This window comes from Physcomitrium patens, chromosome 6 (genome assembly GCF_059467195.1).
Source record: "Physcomitrium patens ecotype Gransden chromosome 6, ASM5946719v1, whole genome shotgun sequence".
Classification (NCBI taxonomy): Eukaryota; Viridiplantae; Streptophyta; class Bryopsida; order Funariales; family Funariaceae; genus Physcomitrium; species Physcomitrium patens.
The window spans coordinates 4,168,001-4,176,457 of NC_143415.1; positions in this window are offsets into that span (position 1 = coordinate 4,168,001).

The following is an 8,457-nucleotide window of genomic DNA, read 5'->3' on the forward strand; positions in this document are numbered from 1 at the left end:
GTTTTAGGGTCTGGGACCATCGAGGGAAAATCGACATGCAGATTCTTTGAGAATTAGAATGGCCCACGCTCTGGTGGTCCCCACGCATTCTGAAGGCGGCAAGGGCCGTACATAAGCGATGCGGGACGAGAAGATCGAGCCAGAACAGTTGTCAAGAGCATGGGGAGAAACTACAAGATCCATCCAACGCATGCAATGCCAAGAGAGGTTCTTCCAGAGAGTTACTCACGCAGCTGTACCGGATTTCTTCTCTGTATCAGTGTAATGGTCGAGGTGGACCAGGATACCATCAAGAAAGACTCTGAATACCTCCAAAAACATGCAATTGTGGCCAAATTTGTGGGAGGTAAGCAATCTCCATCGATTATTTCAAGTTGGATCGACTCCATGCAAAAGCAGGTGGGGGATTGGGTGGGTGTAGGCCGCCACTTGGGTCGTGGCTTCTTTCAAATCATGTTACCAACCAGTAATCACTCAAAAGGTTCTCACATTGACATTGCACAAGTACCGGTGGGGGACTTGCTGTCTTGGACTCCTGGCTTTAATGCTGCATACCCCACAAGCTTGAGAGTCCCGACTTGGATTACCCTCAAGAACATACCACTGAGTTCCAGTTCCTGGGGATGGCTGCCTAGATGGCCACAATTTAAGAGAATTACTAGGGAGCAACAAATGTAATGCCTCTTTGATAAACCAAAGATTTTGTATCAAGCTCTCTTCAAAGGCAAGGTGGAAGACCTCCCTCTTTATCACAAATGTTGTGACAAGGAAGAAAGCCATCACATTGATTAATTATTGCAATCTCTTCATCTAATGTTGGTTTTGTCTATCAACTAGTTAGCTCATTAACGATTGTCGAGGGCTCCTTAGTTGAAAAGAAGATCCCTTCCTTGGTTATATAATCCCAAAGATAATATAACCAAGAAAAGGAGGGAGGAGAGAGCAGACTTCCAAACACATCCTATAATACATCACAATATAGCTTCTAGTTAGATAGTATATATAGAAGCAAGAGTGAAGCCTTTTTCAGTCTTGTCAACACCTTTTTAGTCCAAAGTCTTGTTTCAAGACTTTCTAGTATGCTTGACTTTAGCAATAGTAATTTTGGTTCAATATATTACCATCTTTGAGTGATTTTTTAGTCTTTTTAAGTAAAACAAGAGTATATTGAGATTCATGTCTTTGAGAGTTTAATAAGAGTTTTAATTCATTGTTCTTATTTTATTTTAGAAATGAGTGGATTACTCTACTTTTATTATTATATTTTTAAAGGTTGCAAACTATCCACCTTTAAACTAATTTGGAGTTTTTTAATATGGATTTTTTTATTGAAGAAAATATATTATCTTTTTTTGTAGAAATTTTTATTTGATATTAGAAATTATGGATTATCTTCTTCTAATTTAATTTTTTGAACTTATTTAAATTATCTATAGAAGGAAGAATTATGAATACTACTCTTAGTGGAGGAAAGAATAGATTTGCAACTATTGCAAATCTCCACAAGGTTATCAACACTCTTAAGGTAGAAATCTCACATATTTCCAACATTATTAACAGAAGGAGCCTCTTAAAGAGAATACTAGGTCCTTGATTGCAAGTAGTTTATAAGAAGGCACAATGTTGTCTCATATGAATTCAAATATAAAAATGCAACTCAAAGGCTAATTATATTTTATAGATTAATTCCTTTCTTGTACTAAGATGCATTCAATTTTTAACTTTAATCTCAAATCTAAACCTCTTTTTACTAAAATATCTATAATTTACTTATTACTAATTCAATTTAAGAAAAATTTAGCTCATTAAGCTTAATTCAAGTTACAAACTTTAAATTGTCAAAGTCAATAAATAAGTTTTAAAGGAAATGAGAGCCAAACCAAGGAAAAAGTTGGTCGCTTGTTGTAGTTGTAGCTTTTAAAACTTCCATTCACAAATTTTCTTAAATTTCTTTTATCACAATACCTTTTTTTCATGTGCAATGGCTTATTGAAAAGCTAAAAATATTATCTTCTATCTCTCTATATCTCACAAAAAAAAAAAAAAAATCCAATAAATAGCATAGAAAATTCCAAACTAGTCTTGAATTCCGCCACCTGAAAATTCTAGTGACCCTTCTTCTACAAATTTCTTTTGATCTCCTTCATTATAGTTCTATTTTTTACATGCTAAGGCATGTTGGAAAGCTAATAAAAAGATCTTGCATCTCTTAAAATCTCATAATAAAAAAAGAGAATCCAATAAATGGCATAAAAATCTCCATATCAATCTTGAATTCTGTAGCTTAAAAACTCTATCAATTTCTCTCCTACAAATTTGCTTGAATTTTCCTTGTCTTAGCTCCATTTCTTGTCTGCTAAGGCTTGTTGAAAAGCTAACAATAAGATCTAGCTTTTCTTCAAATTTCAACACAAAAGACAAAAATTTAATAAAAAACATAAGAAATCTCGAACCAATCTTAATACTTACTGCTTGAAAATTCCAACGACCTCACTTATATAAATCTATTTGGATCTCCCTCATCTCAACTTCATTTCTTGTATGCTAAGGCTTGTTGAAAAGCTAATAACAAGATCTAATTTCTTTATAAATCTTAATAAAAAAAGATAAAAATCAGAGAAATGGCCTAAAAAATCAAAACCTGCCTTGAATCTTATCATCCCTCTCAAAATTCCAAGCACATCTTTTTTTCTTTTTTTTCTCTTTTTCTTCAAAAAATCTCTTTTTGATGTCAAAACCCCTGCCTTAATCTTCTTTCAATATCCGCCTTGAACAACTATAGAGTTGGATATCTATTCTAAAAGACAATACCTTCAAAGCTTAAATAATCTATTCAAGCCAACAATTTCTTATTCAAAATTCCATTCAAATTTGTAAATATATTAGAATTATGTTCTTTCATTCTTATAAGTAAAATTAGTTATCCTCCAAATAACTTTGATGCACTTAAATTAAGTACATCAAGATAAGAAAAATTATAGAGGTACTATTCCTACATCTATGGAAGAAGTCAATAATGAAGTTCAAAGTCTACACTAAAACATTGTACAATTAAGAAAGCAAGTAAATTAAGTTCACAATTAAATTTGAAGAATCTTGCTACTATAAATATAAGAAAGGGAAGGATACATATGCCATAGAAATTTGATAAAACACAATTAAAGTTTTGAAGATTTTTACAATAAGTAAAGCTTTATCTAAGGTTGCATTTTTTTTAATACATTGTTGAATTTACTCAAATTCGATTTATAGAAGTACTTCTTTTTGAAAGTGTTCTTTCTTAATTTGCACCTTTGATGGAAAAAGATTCATAATTTTTTTATGATTTGAATTTATTCTTAGAAATATTTATAGTTACTTTTAGAGAAAGTAATTAAGAAAGGATAGCAGAGACCAAGCTTGTATCTATACAATAAGGATCAAGTTCAACCACTACATATATTATTGAATTCTAAAATCTTGCTTGTAATATAGATTGAAATGATAAAGTCCTAATCAATCAATTTTGATATCAATTGAAAGATAATGCTGAAGATTTTTTGTTGATGGTATTGAGAGTAAATCCATTGAAGCAATTTATTATTGAAGCCATTGCATGCAATCATTAATTCTTTGAGAGACAAGAAGAACAAAGATTTGATTAGAAAAGTACAAGTCAAGCAACGACAATATCTTTTAAGTTTTTGGAAGCTAATTCATCTAAGACAAACTCTATGCAAATTGATATGGTGTATTTTAAACTTCTTTTTGAGGAAGAAAATAATTGTCATTCTTAAGAAGGTTGTATCTATATTTTAGAGAATCCAAACATATTATTCAATATTGTCCAAACAAGCAACACAATTACAAAATGAGGAGCATAGTTGCCAAAAAAGATAATGTATCAAAAAACAAGTTTTTCTAGCTATAATAGGAATTATTGTTATATTACATGAATTTGCTTGAGAATGTATTGGACACTTAGCTATAGAATATAAAGTTATATTTTGTAAATATTCAAGAAACTCTTATAGGTTTCAACCATCTAAATACAAAGTAATTAGAATTTCAATGCAAAAAGCTTAAAACCAATATAAAGTGCTTGAAAATACTCTTTTTATAAACCTCCAATAAGTAAAAATTTAAATCAATTTATTACTTTCACCTCATTGCAACTTTCAATTTTTTTTTGTTTTATTTTATTTTGTTTGTTCAAATTCTAACCTTAGGCAACAAGCTTTAATAAGTTGTAATTCTTAATTTGACCATTTAATTGATATGATTCTTTTTCAATATTATTATTATTATAATTCTTCTATATGTTTAAGAAGTTTCAAATTAATCCAACTTATAGATTGTGAAGAAATGACGTAAATTCACTCTGGTGCTCCTTGGCAGCTATCTTAAAAGTTCTTAACAAACTTCAAATAGGGATTTATCCTTCTCTATGTACTAACATCTAATCAAAATTTGTATATAGCTTGATCTTTAAGTCTTCTAATATCCTATCAAATTTCACCTTACTTCAATTAATAGATCTCCAGATATTATAAAATCCTAACCAATCTTAAACTGCAAATTTTTGGTACCTCCTTACACCAATGATTGAATATCTCCAAATCACACCATTAGAATAATTCAAAATTTTATGTACACTTAAGACACTCAAACAAATACATATTAACAAATTTTAAATTATAGATTTTCTATCAATTACATAAATCAGCCAAGAGTGTTATTTCTAATTTTATTACATAAATTCAGAGTCATCAATATAAATCTTAATTTTGAACAATGATTACAAAGTTTTTTTAAAATCTAAGAAAATAAGCCTTATGCCTTTAAAACAACCTTATTGCTAGCTCTTTTATTTCCTTTGCCAATTTTTGCAATCCTCTCTATTTTGCCCTTTGTCACTATTTTAGTGGTTGGAGGTTTGATTTTGACTCCAACTCATAAATGGTAATTCCTTGGATATCAATCAAATATATCCTAAGAATTTTTAAGCACAATCCTATCTTCACTTTTATCCTAATATCAATTGTATTAATTATTTATCTCTTCTATCTTATTTTTATCAATTCATGGCCACTCTAAAATAGTAAAAGTGTTTCTATAATCTAGGAGAAAAATTTGATAATTAGCTTTTATCTACTAACTATTAAAACAAGTAAATAATCTAAGGAACTTTTATAAAATCTTTGTTCATTATCTTTAGTTTTTATTGAACTAAAATGATTGAATATTAATTAATAATCAACTTTGTTTGTATTTTTATTACATAGTTGTGTTAGAATATAATATTATGTGGTTAAAAACTTGTGTAATATTTGATAAAGGTCTTATTCTCTCATGAGATCTTTCACCTTGTTTCATAATAGAAGTTTGCTTGAAACAAAAAAACCATTAAGTGTTAGCCTTATTAGATTCAAAAGCTTTATTGTTTTTTATAAATAAAGACTTTATAAAGAAACAAAAAATATCTTTAGCTAAAAAAATCAAACTTGTGCATGTAAAAATAATAGATGGTAATTTATTGTCTTTTAGAGATATTACACATGAAACCATTCTTTTAGATATAATAACTAGTGGTCATAATACTTTAGTAATATTTAATATGATTAAATCTCTTTTTAGTTTAATTATTTTAAGATTATTATGATTAAAAAAGTATAATCTATAAATAAATTAAAATTTTTATAACCTTGATTTTTTCCATAATTAAGATCAAGAATCTATTAGGTAAGTAGAAGTCCATAAAATCAATACATCTAAACTATTATTAATAGGTGCAAGAGCTTTTATATATACTACAAAAGAAGATTCAACTTTTGCTATATACACCACTTCTATTATTGATGAAAAAAAGATTTCAAGTGGCATTCTAAACTAATACCAAGATTATTAAGATATTTTTGAAAAAGAAATACAAATACTCTTTTACAACATCATTTCTATGATTATTCCATTGATCTTCAAGAAAGAACTCAACCACCATTTAGACCAATCTATAGGCTATCACAAAATAAGTTGGCTGCAGTCATAGATTATATTGATGAAAATTTGGCTAAAAATTTCATATAACATTTTAAATTTCTAATTGGAGCTTCTATCTTATTTTTAAAGAAAAAAGCCAAATCTCTGCACATGTTTGTGGGCTATCAAGAATTCAATAAAATCAATATCAAAAATAGATATTTTAAACCTTTGTTTTTAAGATTTATTAATTGAATCAAGCAAAGTTCTATATAAAAATAGATCTACGAGGAGCATATAATTTGATATGCATTAAAAAAAGAGATGAATAAAAAATTATATTTTGAATTAGATGTGGACATTTCAAACATAATGTCATGCTTTTTGGACTTACAAATACATTAGCTATTTTTTAACATCTATTAAATGATGTCTTTTGTGAGTTTTTTGATGAATTTTTTGTCTATTATTTAGATAACATCTTAATCTACTCTAAAAACACAAAAGAACATGAAGTTCATATTTGTTGTATATTATAAAAACTAAGAAATATAAGATTATATGTCAAAATAGAAAAGTGTGTATTTTACACTACTTAAGTTGACTTTTTAGGATACATCATTTTAAATGTTGGTCTTATAATGGTTTTTGAGAAGTTTTAAATTATCATAGATTAAAATATTTGAAAAATAGTTATAAATGTACAATATTTTCTAAGATTTTCAATTATTATAAAATCTTCATCAATTTTATTTTAAGTTTTTACTTTTTTTATACATTTGATATGCAAAGTTAAACTTGAGAAGAACAAAGAAGTTGAAGCATCTTTTGAAGCTTTAAAATCAATATTTTATTTTATACCAATCTTATATCATATCAACTTTTTTAAAGAATTTTTTATTGCAACAAATGCATTAGACTTTGTCGTGAGTGTCATTTTGTCACAAATGAGAGCAAATGACAAGCTCCACTTGATAGCTTTCTATTCCAAGAAATTTTTAGTGGCGAAGATTAATTATGAGATCTACCACAAAAAACATCTTACAATCTTTGATTCATTTCAAGAATGACATCATTATTTAGAATGCACCTTGAGTCTTATCACCATATGTATGGATTAGAAGAATCTAGAGTACTTCATATTTGCACGTGCTTTGAATCACTACATAGTCTATTGGATCATGTCTTTATCAAGATTTAATTTCAAGATCATTTATCAATTCAAAAAATAATAAGGTTTGTTAGATATCTTTTTAAAAAATTCTTATCTTATACCAAAAGAAGAAGATGTAAATTTTGATTAATAAAATATGATTTTTTTAAAGCCAAAGCATTTTCATCTTCAAGCAATGAAATCAATATTGATTGTTGATTTAACCTTTCTAAAATAAGTTCAATTGAGTATGTGCTTTGATCTTCTTGTTCACAATATTAAAAATGATTCTTCTAAGTTTCATAATTTTCTTAAATTTGAGTTCAAAAATAATCTACTCAATTTTGAGGAAAAATTATATATTCTAAAAGATGAAGCTCAATTACATATTTTCCAAGCTTATCACAATTTTTCAACAACCAAATATTTTGAATACTATAAGAATTTGGAGCTAATATCAAAAGATTTTTGGTGGCCTCAAATGTAGAAGGTAGTTAAAAACTTTATACAATCATGTGATATTTGTTCAAGATCAAAAACTCCTTGTCATCAAACTTATGAACTATTTCAGCTATTTCCTATTTTAGATCAACAATGATCTTTTGTTTCTATAGATTTTATCATATGTCTTTCAATCTCAAATTCATATGATTTTATATACATGATAGTAGATTATTTTATTAAGATGGCATATTTTGTATTATGTACAAAGTCTATGATATGCAAAGGAACAACTAAGTTTTTTTTTGACAACATCAATACTATTATGGATTGCTCAAGGATATTATATTGAATAGGAAGATTCAATTTATATGGAGACTTTGAAAAATCCTTTTTAAGATTTTAAAGATAGATACAAAGCTATCTTTGACTTTTCATCCTTAAATCAATGGATAAATAGAGCACGTAAATTAAGTTTTGAAGAAGTATTTTAAGTGTACCATTAACTACCAAAAAAATCAACATTGGACAAATCTTTTTCCATTGATAGAGTTTGTTTATATTAATATGATGTAATATTATGTGAATTTTTCTTGAAAATATAGTAAATACTTAACTATAGAAGGAAAAATATAACTTACAATAAAATGATACTAACAACTCTAATAGAAACTTAAATAAATTTTAATTAAATTATAATAATTCTAATAAAATTTTAATTAAATCCAAAAGAAGTTTTAATAATTTAAAAAAGAAAAATAAAGAATTTAGGATTTTATAAAATATTTTATTAAAATTTAGGATTTTATAAAATATTTTATTTAAAATAAATAATTATTATTTATATTTTAAATAAATATTTTATAAAATCCTAAATATTAATAAAATATTATTAAATCTTAGAAAAA